The sequence below is a fragment of the Ranitomeya imitator genome, chromosome 1 (genome assembly GCF_032444005.1).
Source record: "Ranitomeya imitator isolate aRanImi1 chromosome 1, aRanImi1.pri, whole genome shotgun sequence".
NCBI classification, from domain to species: domain Eukaryota; kingdom Metazoa; phylum Chordata; class Amphibia; order Anura; family Dendrobatidae; genus Ranitomeya; species Ranitomeya imitator.
Genome location: NC_091282.1, coordinates 1,142,607,649 through 1,142,624,177, shown reverse-complemented (window position 1 = coordinate 1,142,624,177; position 16,529 = coordinate 1,142,607,649). Strand labels below are relative to the sequence as shown.

General features: G+C 43.2%; 1 protein-coding gene across 9 annotated transcripts in view; it reads right to left on the bottom strand.

Moving 5' to 3' along the window:
* Positions 1-16,529, bottom strand: part of APBB2 (amyloid beta precursor protein binding family B member 2) — a 454,628-nt gene that overhangs the window by 319,760 nt on the left and 118,339 nt on the right. For all 9 annotated transcript variants that reach the window (XM_069744548.1, XM_069744549.1, XM_069744546.1 and 6 more), the window contains exon 2: positions 5,830-5,901. The gene's annotated coding sequence lies outside the window, so the exon portion shown is untranslated. The remainder of the gene's footprint in view (positions 1-5,829; positions 5,902-16,529) is intronic.

Genomic DNA, 16,529 nt, shown 5'->3' with positions numbered 1-16,529 from the left:
TCCTTTTTGTTTTGCAGGCATACACCTTATTTCCTTTGTCTTGCAGACCCTCATTTTCCTGTATGTAACCTCCCATGTAGTGTGGTCCCTCTTGTTCCAGTACCTTTGCCCCTTGTTTTATAGTCCTTCACATTTCTGTACCTTATCCCCTTTGCTTGCAGTCCCTCTTGTTCCAGCACTTTGCCTTGTACTTTATCTCTCTTGTCTTGCAGTCCATCTTGTTCCAGCACTTTGCATTGTACTTTATCCCTCTTGTCTTGCGGTTTCTCTTGCTCCAGCATAAATCCCAACTTTTTAAGAACAGATAGAGGGGCACATTTTGGTCATGCCCCTGGCCACACCCGAAAGCACACCCATTTACCATTTATTTCTCCCATGGCAGGAGGTGATGTCAGAGGGGCGGTGGTAGTGAGGGACATTCAGCAAACGCCCCAGACTGTAGGGAGTAGACCAAAATCTGGGACTGTCCAATGTATTCAGGACAGCTAGGACTAGAGATGAGAGGATTGATTCGTGGGAATCTCTTCAAGCATCCAATGACGACACAGGTGAGAATTAAAAGTCGCGACACAGCCCTGACATGCTGGGACTGAGCCCTAAAATACGGATAGTCCCACTAAATCTGGGATGGTTGGGAGCTATGGCTCCAGTACTTTGTCTTGAAGTCCTTTATGTTTTTGAACCTTATCCCTCTTGTCTTGCAGTCACCCTAGTTCCAGTATTTTGTGGTCTTGAAGTCTTCATGTTCATGTTTCTTGTCCCTCTTGTCTTGCAGTCCTTGTTCCACTTGTCTTACTGTCTTTCTTAATCCAGTACTTTCTCCCGTTTGCAGTTGTTAATGTTCCTGTCTTATTCTCGTGTCTTGGAATCTCTCTTGTTGTATTACCTTATCTCCTTTGTTTTCTAACATTGTATATCCCTGTACCTTATGCTCCTCGTCTTGTAATCTTTTTATTAATTCACCTTTTTCATTTGTCTTGTAAAACTTTTTATTTTAGCCTCACCTTGTAATTCTCATTCCTGCACCTTTTCCCTCGTTTTCCACATTTTATTTTAGTATTGTTATCTTTCCTTTCATAGACAAGAGTTTGGTGGCTACCTTGGTACTCTTTAGTCATTAGGATGGCACATAAAAAGATGTTAACCCTACAGTATATCAAATCATTATTGTGAATGCAGTGAATGCAAAGATGTGAAGATGCAGAGAATATATTCCTATAACGTCTGTGGAGGATCTCATTGTGTCCAATAGTTATTAGATACCATGCATCATATTGAGGATCACATTCTATAATCTATAGTCAGTATGAATGAAATGCCCCCATTACTGTATGTAATGATCTGATATTTTACCTCTGCAAAAATACAGCCTTTGAACAGCCTGCATTTGTGATCTTCCTTCTTTTTACGAGTAACATTAGCACAAAATACTCATAAGCTGCTGGAAATAATATATTGTCACAATCGGTTAAATGGTCCATTAATTGTAAACAGGGTAATGTTTTCTGGTGAATGGAGATACTTTCAGTAAATTGCCTTTATATCTCTTGAAAACTGAACTAATGTCTTGATAGAAATAAAAAAAAAGAAGCTAAACCTGGAAACCTCCTAAGGCCTGATGAAAAAGCGGAGGCTGCCATTGATAAAGCAAGGTGAGATTCTGCGGGTGTAAGGTGCTAAGCTGCGAGCTTACTGCCTATTTAGGTGAAGATTCTCGCAAATCCCTTAGGTATCAAACTGTGGTGAGGGATTTCTAGAACATAAATTTATTTCTGAGCAGAGCAGAGAATAGCAGAATACGGCTGCTAAGTGGACTATATTAATGCAAATTTTAGAGATCCACCACACTCGGGATGCTGCTCTTAGGGAACTATACATATAACTGAAGCGCTAGCTTATTGGGATGGGCAAGGAAGGCGGATTCAGATGGGCAAAGAAGGCGGATATCTTCATCTGCCATGACAAGACATTTTGTCTCTTAGCCAAGGAGGTAGATAGCAAAAAGTTATGCAATATGGCTACTAAAGAACACTTGGAGATGAGAGCCTCCTGCTTCGTTCCATGCCTTTTGTGTTTGGCAGCAAGAGTTGGTGCAGGACTCTTCTACCCAAAGCAAATACACTGTTTTCATACAAGATGGTAGGGAATTGTTCCAAATGTTCATTGATGGGAAAAAAACACTGGGTTCATATTTTTTGCATGACAACAGCTGGCACCATATTGAGACGTTTTTTTTATAGCTGCCCATTTACACACAGAGACCAGCAGCACGATACGTCTGCCAACTGGTAAACTTATACCGATCAGTGGTTGTTTGCCTGCCTGTTTAAATAGGCAAACCAAAGGAAACAATGTGGACTGAGCAATCTATAGTAGATCGCTCAGTGCCCATAGGCTGCCATAGCTCTGGGGCAGTGCGAGTCCTGTTCACACAAGACGATGCACATCCAAGAATGATAATCTTTTATGTTCATTCATTGGGGAACTGCAAGATAATAAAACAAGCATTTTTAGTTATGCTTATTCACAATTATTTTGCAGTGGAAATACCTCTTATGTCTTCATCTCTTTTAAAGTGAACCTGATAAGTGCTGACCAATCTGTGGACAGCATGAATCAGGCACTGGCTGTATGAACGCAGAAAGGTATGTTAGACTCGGAAATACTGCGGTGATTCAGAGAAAAACATACCACCAGGGGACGAGACTGCTCTGTAGACTAGTCGCAACAGGTTGGTCCCCATCTAAAGACAGATATAGACAGAGCCCTGTGAATCCAGGGCAGTGGGATGGGAGAAGCTGCTGAGGACCCTCCTGTCCTACTAGTCTGCAGTGTGGGCTCTGTCCCCAGCGGCTTTTAAAGTTCTAAGGTTCTATGTTGTCTAAGCAGTGTGAAGCCAGCCATATAAACTGTTGGGTGCCATAGCCCAATTATCATCATTGAGCTGTCTACAAATTCACTATTGCATATTTCCAAGGGCATTTAATTTTAAGAAGGCATAAATGATAAGTTTGGGGCTGTGTTCTTGAATGTAGCATGTAACACAACGAATGTACCGGGATTTTCTTTCTTTATCACATTTTATCATTTTATCATTCTATTTGCAACAAACCCTCATGAAAATGTGGGCAAGCACAAAGCTTTCTATGGCAACTTGGGAGCTTTATGAGCAGTGTTATTTCCATAGCATGGATAAAAAATCATTGTTATAGGAGGCTGGATTTCAATGTAAATCTACTTTGTGCCCATCAATAAATAACGGTAGAAGAGATATAGCGCAGCAGGCGGTGAGTCAAACTACCGTTTATGCTGCACTATAGGAGCTATGCTTTCAGATCTGCATAACCTTCCCTAAACATGACAAATGTAAAAGAGAAATCCATTAGAAGCACAAGTAAACAAAAACTAGATTGGCCATCTGTGCACTGTAACAGAAAGCAGCCATTCTGCTCTGACACCCACTTTTTATAGACTTAAGAAGAACTGTTTTCAATCTTTATCCCATACATGATAAATTATCTTTGTAAAAGTCACTAGGCAATGCTCCTCTACAATGAAAATCTACGTATTACATTGTAACGCGGGATCGGCAAATCTATAAATTGCTGTTTATTATGGATGTAGGCTAATTTTTTTTTTTGTTCCCTTCTTTCTAAGGCAGTGTAGCCTGTTATGGATGGTAACTGCCAAATCAACATTGCAAATGTTATTGTAGGAAACTAAACTGCAGATGGAATGAGAATGTCAGAAATGGCAAAATGCAGATGATTAGGGTAGATAAGGACATGTTTACCAAGTAGTGTGTGCTACAAGGCAATGCTTGGCAGACGAAAAAGCCTTACGAGTGGGCACTATGTCTTCCAGCCAATCTGTCCTCCATTGCCTCCTAATTCCATCCACTTAAAGAGACCACTAACAATGATTTCACTAATGAAACCAGTTGTATGGCTGTATCAGTCAGTAAAAAATTATACCGGTTTTGTAGTAATCTGATGTGCCAGCACTAAGAAATCAAAATTGCAAACTATTGCATTTGTGGCAGATACTTCTCGCTTGGATTGACACCCCAACTGGCCAACTAAAGTCTTGTGCACGTTCCATTATTGCCATGGCTCGTTCAGGCGCTTTACGTTCCATCGTGACCAAATGCATTGTTATCGGAAAGTAAAGGCGGTATCGGTGCATACATAACATTTCACCTGGCATGACAGCTGGGTGGTGATATCCATCAAGGAGGGTGGTGGCAGAAGATGGGAATAATGAGTCTACTGGGAAGCCACCAATGCTTTGTTTTAAGAAAAATAAAAACAGCATACTGATCTAAATCCCATTAAACATCTTAAAAAATTGCTGTTGGGCTGTTGGGAGAAGGAACCTTCAAATATCAGGGAACTGGAGCAGTTTTGTAAAATAAGAGTGGTCCAAAACTCCAGTTGAGAGGTGTAAGAAGCTTATTCATGGTTATGAGAAGAGATTGATCGTAGTTACTAATTCAAAAGCGTGTGCTACCAAATATTAAGTTAAGTGCATTAACAATTTGTTTTGGCCCATTTTTGGTGTTTTTGTGAAATTATGTCCAATTTGCCTTTTTTGTTTTTTTTGTGTTTTTCCAATACACACAAAGGAACTAAACATGTATATAACAAAACGTGTGTAATTGCAATAATTTTCTGGGAGAAATACATTTTCTGGAACAATTTCAAGGATGCCAAGACTTTTGGCCATGACTGCTTCTGCATATCTGCATTTGAATAAATGAAAATAGCCAAGCCCGATGCTGCACTTTGCTTTATCCGTGATATAGACTTAAAAGGAAAAGCGCCCCGTTCATCCATTCAAATCTTCCTGACCTTGGTCTTGTCTTAATTGGTGGAGGACCCAGTGGTGGGACCCTGTTATGATCTGGTGGTTTAGGAGCAACATGGAACGAGCTCTGAAGGACGTGGTAACTGTACTGACCGCAGTCCCTAAGCTCAACACAACACTAGAAATAGCCGTGGAATGCTCCTAACTCTCCCTAGGCATCTCGTCACAGCCTAAGAGCTAACTACCCCTAAAGATAGAAGCAGGAAAGCCATCTTGCCTCAGAGAAAATCCCCAAAGGATAGATTAGCCCCCCACAAATAATGACTGTGAGTGGAGAGGGAAAAGACATACACAGAATGAAACCAGGATGAGCACAGGAGGCCAGTCTAGCTAAATAGATAGGACAGGATGGAATAATGTGCGGTCAGTACAAAACACTACAAAAAATCCACGCAGAGTTTACAAAAATATCCACACCTGACTAAAGGTGTGGAGGGTAAATCTGGTTCCCAGAGCTTCCAGCAAGACAGAATTAATTCATACTGATAAGCTGGACAAACAAAGAAAGCACAGAACGGATAAGTCCACAAACTATGGACAGAAAAGAGCAAGCAAAAACTTAGCTTTGCTGAACTGATCAGGATAACAGGGAAATCCAAAGAGATGTGAATCCAACCAGGAACCATTTACAAGTGGCACTGGCTGAAGGAAAGAGCCAGGCCTAAATAGCAGAGCAGAAGAGACGATAAGTTGAGGCAGCTGATGACAGCTAACTCCAAGGAGCAGCCATACCACTTGAAACCACAAGAGGGAGCCCAAGAGCAGAACTCACAAAAGTGCCACTTACAACCACCGGAGGGAGCCCAAGAGCGGAATTCACAACAGGACCCACAATGATCTTACAGTTATCACCTACCCAGTGGTCAAATGATAACTTCCTTTGTCCACAATATTTTTTGATGCTGGCTAAAAACTGGAATTTTTCTTCCAAACCGAGAATAATAGTCAGAACCAACTACTCACCTTTTGGCTGCTACAATGCTGACTGCACAGATGTCAGATTTAGCTCATGTCTGCCTCTACATGACTTGAATCCTGCAATGAAAAAGGAACATAAAATAGATAAGGTGGGGCAAAAATATGACTGAATGATGCCATTAAAAAAACATCTGAATGTTTACATTAAAAGGGAACCTGTTGTCCCAAATGTGTGACGTCTGCTTGGGAGATCTGGGGTTAGAAGATCACTATACAGGTCCTTCTCAAAAAATTAGCATATAGTGTTAAATTTCATTATTTACCATAATGTAATGATTACAATTAAACTTTCATATATTATAGATTCATTATCCACCAACTGAAATTTGTCAGGTCTTTTATTGTTTTAATACTGATGATTTTGGCATACAACTCCTGATAACCCAAAAAACCTGTCTCAATAAATTAGCATATTTCACCCATCCAATCAAATAAAAGTGTTTTTTAATAACAAACAAAAAAAACATCAAATAATAATGTTCAGTTATGCACTCAATACTTGGTCGGGAATCCTTTGGCAGAAATGACTGCTTCAATGCGGCGTGGCATGGAGGCAATCAGCCTGTGACACTGCTGAGATGTTATGGAGGCCCAGGATGCTTCAATAGCGGCCTTAAGCTCATCCAGAGTGTTGGGTCTTGCGTCTCTCAACTTTCTCTTCACAATATCCCACAGATTCTCTATGGGGTTCAGGTCAGGAGAGTTGGCAGGCCAATTGAGCACAGTAATACCATGGTCAGTAAACCATTTACCAGTGGTTTTGGCACTGTGAGCAGGTGCCAGGTCGTGCTGAAAAATGAAATCTTCATCTCCATAAAGCATTTCAGCCGATGGAAGCATGAAGTGCTCCAAAATCTCCTGATAGCTAGCTGCATTGACCCTGCCCTTGATGAAACACAGTGGACCAACACCAGCAGCTGACATGGCACCCCACACCATCACTGACTGTGGGTACTTGACACTGGACTTCAGGCATTTTGGCATTTCCTTCTCCCCAGTCTTCCTCCAGACTCTGGCACCTTGATTTCCGAATGACATGCAAAATTTGCTTTCATCAGAAAAAAGTACTTGGGACCACTTAGCAACAGTCCAGTGCTGCTTCTCTGTAGCCCAGGTCAGGTGCCTCTGCTGCTGTTTATGGTTCAAAAGTGGCTTTACCTGGGGAATGCGGCACCTGTAGCCCATTTCCTGCACACGCCTGTGCACGGTGGCTCTGGATGTTTCCACACCAGACTCAGTCCACTGCTTCCTCAGGTTCCCCAAGGTCTGGAATCGGTCCTTCTCCACAATCTTCCTCAGGGTCCGGTCTCCTCTTCTCGTTGTACAGCGTTTTCTGCCACATTGTTTCCTTCCAACAGACTTACCATTGAGGTGCCTTGATACAGCACTCTGGGAACAGCCTATTTGTTGAGAAATTTCTTTCTGGGTCTTACCCTCTTGCTTGAGGGTGTCAATGATGGCCTTCTTGACATCTGTCAGGTCGCTAGTCTTAAGGTACCGTCACACTGGACGATATCGCTAGCGATCCGTGACGTTGCAGTGTCCTCGCTAGCGATATCGTCCAGTGTGACAGGCAGCAGCGATCAGGCCCCTGCTGGGAGATCGCTGGTCGGGGAAGAAAGTCCAGAACTTTATTTGGTCGCTGGACTCCCCGCAGACATCGCTGAATCGGCGTGTGTGACACCGATTCAGCGATGTCTTTGCTGGTAACCAGGGTAAACATCGGGTAACTAAGCGCAGGGCCGCGCTTAGTAACCCGATGTTTACCCTGGTTACCATCCTAAAAGTAAAAAAACAAACACTACATACTTACCTACAGCCGTCTGTCCTCCAGCGCTGTGCTCTGCTCTCCTCCTGCTCTGGCTGTGAGCGTCGGTCAGCCGGAATGCAGAGCGGTGACGTCACCGCTCTGCTTTCTGGCTGCCCGGCGCTCACAGCCAGACCAGAGAAGCAGAGCGCCGAGGACAGACAGCAGAAGGTAAGTATGTAGCGTTTGTTTTTTTACTTTTTAGGATGGTAACCAGGGTAAACATCGGGTTACTAAGCGCGGCCCTGCGCTTAGTTACCCGATGTTTACCCTGGTTACCGGGGACCTCGGGATCGTTGGTCGCTGGAGAGCTGTCTGTGTGACAGCTCTCCAGCGACCAAACAGCGACGCTGCAGCGATCCGGATCGTTGTCGGTATCGCTGCAGCGTCGCTATGTGTGACGGTACCTTTACCCATGATGGGGGTTTTGAGTAATGAACCAGGCAGGGAGTTTATAAAAGCCTCAGGTATCTTTTGCATGTGTTTAGAGTTAATTAGTTGATTCAGAAGATTAGGGTAATAGGTCGTTTAGAGAACCTTTTCTTGATATGCTAATTTATTGAGACAGGTTTTTTGGGTTATCAGGAGTTGTATGCCAAAATCATCAGTATTAAAACAATAAAAGACCTGACAAATTTCAGTTGGTGGATAATGAATCTATAATATATGAAAGTTTAATTGTAATCATTACATTATGGTAAATAATGAAATTTAACACTATATGCTAATTTTTTGAGAAGGACCTGTATATCGTGAATGGCATATCTTCCATTTAGCCTGTGTAATTGTGTCCCATATTAAATGTATTTAGTTTCCTTAGGTCGTGAAGAGGTTAATAACCCTTTCTATAGTGGTCAGAAACTTTCAGCTCCATTTTCAGCTGCTTCTGATCTGGTCACTGCCTTTCCCTATAAAACTTGGCCAGACCTTCTTGGTCTTGCTAGTGAAAGCTTTGCTTCCTAGCTCCCTGGAGACACTGTGTTGAATAGGAGATCCTTGTTGCTACTGGAGATTGTGGCGTGCTGTTTTTGGGTGTACGCTTTCCTCATTGTCCTATTCCCATTTACCTCTTTACATTTGGTAAGTGTTTGTATAAGGTAAAAAAGACACAGACAAAACAGAGATACTGTTTGTCATTGTGTCTTTGTTACCTTATATTTCGGTCCTAGGACTCATGAAATGGGGAGGGGACAGATCAGGGATTAACATGAGCATAGTAAGGTCAGAGACTCTGCCTTCCCTACCTTACAGAGTATCCCGGGACAGGGATAGTTAGGATGTTAATCACTTCTAGAACAATGGGAAAAACTAGCTGGAGGAAGGGCCTAATGGTCATCTCTGGCACTCAGCCAAATCTTCTAAGTACGGTATATGGTCTCTGGAACATCAGAGCTTTTCAGATAGGGATATACCGTACCGGGCTGCAATTGTACAGCAAAGCTCTGAATTATGGTACTTGTGGTTTGAGCCGCATGAATCAGGTGGCAGTTTCCCTCTACTGTATTCTCCTATGCAAATATAAACAGTACAACACATACAATGAATAGAATAGCATCATATATTTGTATCATGTAGTCACCCATGCATCATTCATATAATGTATATTACATAAACATGTATTCATATAAATCTATACAAATATTGTTCACTAAATATCCCCAATAAGAGACCTGTTTTTTTCAGATGACACTTGTCTCTTTCTAGAAATAGCGCCACTCTTGCTTATGTGTTATGTTTGGGTATTACACCCTCAAAAAATCCTGTCTTCATTATGGAAAGCGATTTACAGCTGTCAGCGAATTTGTAAGAACTGTCTATATGTATTAAGTTAATTCCTTAGATTTCTTATTCTTCATTCTCTTCCTATGAGGGATAACAACTTTGTTGATTTCTGAAACAAATTAATAGTTTTGCGCAGAATTTCAATATTTTCAATAGTGGCCGTCCAATAATATATGCAGTCTTATAATAAAATAACTTCAGCGTTAAGTCCAGAGATCACGTGAAATGTAATTAATCAGCAAATGAAGCAAACAAACAGAAAACTGCAGGGTCATTTCCTTCATCCAGCAGGTAATCATGTGAATGGAGTGGACGGGAATTTCATTTGTTCTATGTCAGTCTGTAGAATAATCTTCCGCACTTTCCAGTGTGGATGCTGATTAATTTCTGCAACCAAGGATGCCACACTAAATGGCTCTTTACGCAGCCCTAATCAATCGTGGCAGCCTAGTCAAAAGGGCCACGGTGAAATCACTAATCTAATTTCCAACCAATGCAGCAATTTGTGAATAATGATTGCTATGTAAGATAGAAATTACATGTGACACAAGAAAAGACATTGATTACTACAAGTCAGGTAACCTCACAGTGTGAAATAAGGAAAAAGATCTACATCAATGAATGTTATCACGTGGAAAGACAAGTAAGCGCATGGAAGCAATTTATGGCCATTTTTTTCTAAAAGAAAGCCGTAACAAAACTGCTTTGTATTTATTTAGATTCCCATAGATCACTGCCACGAAACTAAGTCTCCATACATAGTTGTGTCTCGCGCTGAGTATCGGTATCCCCCCGGAGCTGCAGCTGGGGATTTCAATCACCTAACCAGTAACCTACTCTACAATTTTCATAGTCATGAAAATACAGAAAAATCTTTAAATAAGAAGGTGTGTCCAAACTTTTGGTCTGTACTGTGTGTATATATATATATATATATATATATATATATATGTATATGTATACAGTCATGGCCAAAATTTTTGAGAATGACACCAAAATTATATTTTCACATGATCTGCTGCCCTCTGGTTTTTATTAGTGTTTGTCTGATGTTTATATCACATACAGAAATATAATTGCAATCATATTATGAGTACCAATATGTTATATTGACAGCTAGAATGAGTTAATGCAGCAAGTCAATATTTGCAGTGTTGACCCTTCTTCTTCAAGACCTCTGCAATTCTCCCTGGCATGCTCTCTGTTGTGAATTCTGTGGCTGAGTTCACTTCTGTGGTCACAAGTGGTATTGCAGTCTCTGGGCTTCCTCCCTCAGGTGTTTTGGTGAGCTCGTTGGCTGCCTTGCTATTTAGCTCCACCTGAGTCTGTCTTCCTTGCTCCTTGTCAATGTTCCAGTGTTGGATCTGAGCTACTGCATCTTTCCTTGGGCCTGCTGCTCTGCTAGATAAGTGCTTCTAGTTTGTTTTCTGTTTTTTTCTGTCCAGCTTGCTATTGTCTTTTGCTGGAAGCTCTGAGAAGCAGAGGGGTGCACCGCCGTGCTGTTAGTTCGGCACGGTGGGTCTTTTTGCCCCTTTGCGTGGTTTTCGTTTTAGGGTTTTTTGTAGACTGCATAGTTCTCTTTGCTATCCTCGCTCTGTCTAGAATATCGGGCCTCACTTTGCTGAATCTATTTCATTCCTACGTTTGTCTTTTCATCTTGCTAACAGTCATTATATGTGGGGGGCTGCCTATTCCTTTGGGGTATTTCTCTGAGGTAAGTCAGGCTTGTATTTCTATCTTCAGGCTAGTCAGCTCCTCAGGCAGTGCCGAGTTGCATAGGTAGTTGTTAGGCGCAATCCACTGCTGCTTATAGTTATGTGAGGATAGATCAGGTACTGCAGTCTACAGAGATTCCACGTCTCAGAGCTCGTCCTATTGTTTTTGGTTATTGCCAGATCTCTGTATGTGCGCTGATTACTGCACGCTGTGTTGCCTGATTGCCAGCCATAACAGTACAAGGAGCCACACCAATGATTCCCAATAGAGGGAAAAAAGAAATCCTGACATCATTTTTTTTTCTTAGCTCTGTCTTCAGTCTTTTTTTTCCCCTAGACATTAGAGTGCTTCAGGACACAGCTGTGGACATGGATATTCAGGCTCTGTGCTCCTCAATGGATAATCTCGTTGTAAATGTACAAAAGATTCAAGATACTATTGATCAGAAATCGATGCTAGAACCAAGAATTCCGATTCCTGATTTGTTTTTTGGTGACAGAACTAAGTTCCTGAGCTTCAGAAATAATTGTAAGCTATTTTTGGCCTTGAAACCTCATTCTTCTGGTAATCCTATTCAACAGGTTTTGATTATTATTTCTTTTTTGCGCGGCGACCCACAGGACTGGGCGTTTTCTCTTGCACCAGGAGATTCTGCATTGAGTAATGTTGATGCATTTTTCCTGGCGCTCGGATTGCTTTACGATGAGCCTAATTCAGTGGATCAGGCTGAGCAAAATCTGCTGGCTTTATGCCAGGGTCAGGATGATGTAGAAGTATATTGTCAGAAATTTAGGAAATGGTCAGTACTCACTCTGTGGAATGAATCTGCACTAGCGGCTTTGTTCAGAAAGGGTCTCTCTGAAGCTCTTAAGGATGTAATGGTGGGATTTCCTATGCCTGCTGGTTTGAATGAGTCTATGTCCTTGGCCATTCAGATCGGTCGTCGCTTGCGCGAGCGTAAATCTGTGCACCATCTGGCGGTACTGCCTGAGAGTAAACCTGAGCCTATGCAGTGCGACAGGACTATGACTAAAGTAGAACGGCAAGAACACAGACGTCTGAACAGACTGTGTTTCTATTGTGGTGATTCTACTCATGCTATTTCTAATTGTCCTAAACGCACTAGGCGGTTCGATAGCTCTGCCGTTATTGGTATTGTACAGTCCAAATTCCTTTTGTCCATTACCTTAATGTGCTCTTTGTCATCGTATTCTGTCATGGCGTTTGTGGATTCAGGCGCTGCCCTGAATCTGATGGATTTGGATTATGCTAAACGTTGTGGATTTTTCTTGGAGCCTTTGCGGTGTCCTATTCCGTTGAGAGGAATTGATGCTACACCTTTGGCCAAGAATAAGCCTCAGTACTGGGCCCAGCTGACCATGTGCATGGCTCCTGCACATCAGGAAGTTATTCGCTTTCTGGTACTGCATAATTTGCATGATGTGGTCGTGTTGGGGTTGCCATGGCTACAAACCCATAATCCAGTATTGGATTGGAACTCTATGTCGGTAACCAGCTGGGGTTGTCAGGGAGTACATGGTGATGTTCCATTTTTGTCTATTTCGTCATCCATTCCTTCTGACATCCCAGAGTTCTTGTCGGACTTTCAGGATGTATTTGAAGAGTCCAAGTCTGATGCCCTACCTCCGCATAGGAATTGTGATTGTGCTATCGATTTGATTCCTGGTAGTAAATTCCCTAAGGGTCGTTTATTTAATTTGTCCGTACCTGAACACACCGCTATGCGCAGTTATGTGAAGGAGTCCCTGGAGAAGGGACATATTCGCCCATCGTCGTCACCATTGGGAGCAGGGTTCTTTTTTGTAGCCAAGAAGGATGGTTCGCTAAGACCGTGTATTGATTACCGCCTTCTTAATAAGATCACTGTTAAGTTTCAGTATCCCTTGCCATTGATTTCTGACTTGTTTGCTTGGATTAAGGGGGCTAGTTGGTTTACTAAGATTGATCTTCGTGGTGCGTATAATCTGGTGAGAATCAGGCAGGGAGATGAATGGAAAACGGCATTTAATACGCCCGAGGGTCATTTTGAGTATCTGGTGATGCCGTTCGGACTTGCCAATGCTCCATCTGTTTTTCAGTCTTTTATGCATGACATTTTCCGTGAGTATCTGGATAAATTCTTGATTGTTTACTTGGATGACATTTTGATCTTCTCAGATGATTGGGAGTCTCATGTGAAGCAAGTCAGAATGGTTTTCCAGGTACTGCGTGCTAATTCCTTGTTCGTGAAGGGATCAAAGTGTCTCTTCGGTGTGCAGAAAGTTTCATTTTTGGGGTTCATCTTTTCCCCTTCTACTATCGAGATGGATCCGGTTAAGGTTCAGGCCATCCAGGATTGGACTCAGCCGACATCTCTAAAAAGTCTGCAGAAATTCCTGGGCTTTGCTAATTTTTATCGTCGCTTCATCTGTAATTTTTCTAGCATTGCCAGACCATTGACCGATTTGACCAAGAAGGGTGCTGATTTGGTTAATTGGTCTTCTGCTGCCGTGGAAGCTTTTCAGGAGTTGAAGCGTCGTTTTTGCTGTGCCCCTGTGTTGTGTCAACCTGATGTTTCTCTTCCGTTCCAGGTCGAGGTTGATGCTTCTGAGATTGGTGCAGGGGCGGTTTTGTCACAGAGAGGTTCTGGTTGCTCAGTGTTCAAACCATGTGCTTTCTTTTCCAGGAAATTTTCTGCTGCTGAGCGTAATTATGATGTGGGCAACCGAGAGTTGCTGGCCATGAAGTGGGCATTCGAGGAGTGGCGTCATTGGCTTGAGGGTGCTAAGCATCGCGTGGTGGTATTGACTGATCATAAGAACTTGACTTATCTCGAGTCTGCCAAGCGCTTGAATCCTAGACAGGCCCGTTGGTCGTTATTTTTTGCTCGTTTTGATTTTGTGATTTCATACCTTCCGGGCTCTAAAAATGTGAAGGCGGATGCTCTGTCTAGGAGTTTTGTGCCCGACTCTCCGGGGTTATCTGAGCCGGCGAGTATCCTCAAGGAAGGAGTCATTGTGTCTGCCATCTCCCCTGATTTGCGGAGAGTGTTGCAGAAATTTCAGGCTAATAAACCTGATCGTTGTCCGGCCGAGAAACTGTTCGTCCCTGATAGGTGGACTAGTAAAGTTATCTCTTAACTTCATTGTTCGGTGCTGGCCGGTCATCCAGGAATCTTTGGTACCAGGGAGTTGGTTGCTAGATCCTTCTGGTGGCCATCTCTGTCACGGGATGTGCGTGCTTTTGTGCAGTCCTGTGGAATTTGTGCTAGGGCTAAGCCCTGCTGTTCACGTGCCAGTGGGTTGCTTTTGCCCTTGCCGGTCCCGAAGAGGCCTTGGACACATATTTCGATGGATTTCATTTCTGACCTTCCCGTTTCTCAAAAAATGTCGGTCATTTGGGTGGTCTGTGATCGCTTTTCTAAAATGGTCCATCTGGTGCCCTTGGTTAAATTGCCTTCCTCCTCTGATTTGGTGCCTTTGTTCTTCCAGCATGTGGTTCGTTTACATGGCATTCCTGAGAATATTGTTTCTGACAGAGGTTCCCAGTTTGTCTCGAGGTTCTGGCGAGCCTTTTGTGGTAGGATGGGCATTGACCTATCTTTCTCCTCGGCCTTCCATCCTCAGACTAATGGCCAGACCGAACGAACCAATCAGACCTTGGAAACATATCTGAGATGTTTTGTTTCCGCTGACCAGGATGATTGGGTGTCATTTTTGCCGTTGGCTGAGTTCGCCCTTAATAATCGGGCCAGCTCGGCTACCTTGGTCTCTCCATTTTTCTGCAATTCTGGGTTCCATCCTCGTTTCTCTTCAGGACAGGTTGAGTCTTCGGACTGTCCTGGTGTGGATTCTGTGGTGGACAGGTTGCAGCAGATCTGGACTCAGGTAGTGGACAATTTGACCTTGTCCCAGGAGAAGGCTCAGCTTTTCGCTAATCGCAGACGCCGTGTGGGACCCCGACTTCGTGTTGGGGATTTGGTTTGGTTATCTTCTCGTCATATTCCTATGAAGGTTTCCTCTCCTAAATTTAAACCTCGTTTTATTGGTCCGTATAGGATTTCTGAGATTCTCAATCCGGTGTCTTTTCGTCTGACCCTCCCAGACTCCTTTTCCATACATAATGTATTCCATAGGTCGTTGTTGAGGAGATACGTGGCACCTATGGTTCCATCTGTGGAGCCTCCTGCCCCTGTTTTGGTGGAGGGGGAATTGGAGTATATTGTGGAGAAGATTTTGGATTCTCGTGTCTCTAGACGGAAACTCCAGTATCTGGTCAAATGGAAGGGTTATGCTCAGGAAGATAATTCCTGGGTTTTTGCCTCTGATGTCCATGCCCCAGATCTTGTTCGTGCCTTTCATGTGGCTCATCCTGGTCGGCCTGGGGGTTCTGGTGAGGGTTCGGTGACCCCTCCTCAAGGGGGGGGTACTGTTGTGAATTCTGTGGCTGAGTTCACTTCTGTGGTCACAAGTGGTATTGCAGTCTCTGGGCTTCCTCCCTCAGGTGTTTTGGTGAGCTCGTTGGCTGCCTTGCTATTTAGCTCCACCTGAGTCTGTCTTCCTTGCTCCTTGTCAATGTTCCAGTGTTGGATCTGAGCTACTGCATCTTTCCTTGGGCCTGCTGCTCTGCTAGATAAGTGCTTCTAGTTTGTTTTCTGTTTTTTTCTGTCCAGCTTGCTATTGTCTTTTGCTGGAAGCTCTGAGAAGCAGAGGGGTGCACCGCCGTGCTGTTAGTTCGGCACGGTGGGTCTTTTTGCCCCTTTGCGTGGTTTTCATTTTAGGGTTTTTTGTAGACTGCATAGTTCTCTTTGCTATCCTCGCTCTGTCTAGAATATCGGGCCTCACTTTGCTGAATCTATTTCATTCCTACGTTTGTCTTTTCATCTTGCTAACAGTCATTATATGTGGGGGGCTGCCTATTCCTTTGGGGTATTTCTCTGAGGTAAGTCAGGCTTGTATTTCTATCTTCAGGCTAGTCAGCTCCTCAGGCAGTGCCGAGTTGCATAGGTAGTTGTTAGGCGCAATCCACTGCTGCTTATAGTTGTGTGAGGATAGATCAGGTACTGCAGTCTACAGAGATTCCACGTCTCAGAGCTCGTCCTATTGTTTTTGGTTATTGCCAGATCTCTGTATGTGCGCTGATTACTGCACGCTGTGTTGCCTGATTGCCAGCCATAACAGCTCTCAATCAACTTCTGGACCAAATCCTGACTGATAGCAGTCCATTCTTGCATAATCAATGCTTACATTTTGCCAGAATTTGTTGGTTTTTGTTTGTCCACCCGTCTCTTGATGATTGACCACAAGTTCTCAATGGGATTAAGATCTGGTGAGTTTCCAGGCCATGGCCCCAAATCTCTATGTTTTGTTCCATGAGCCAT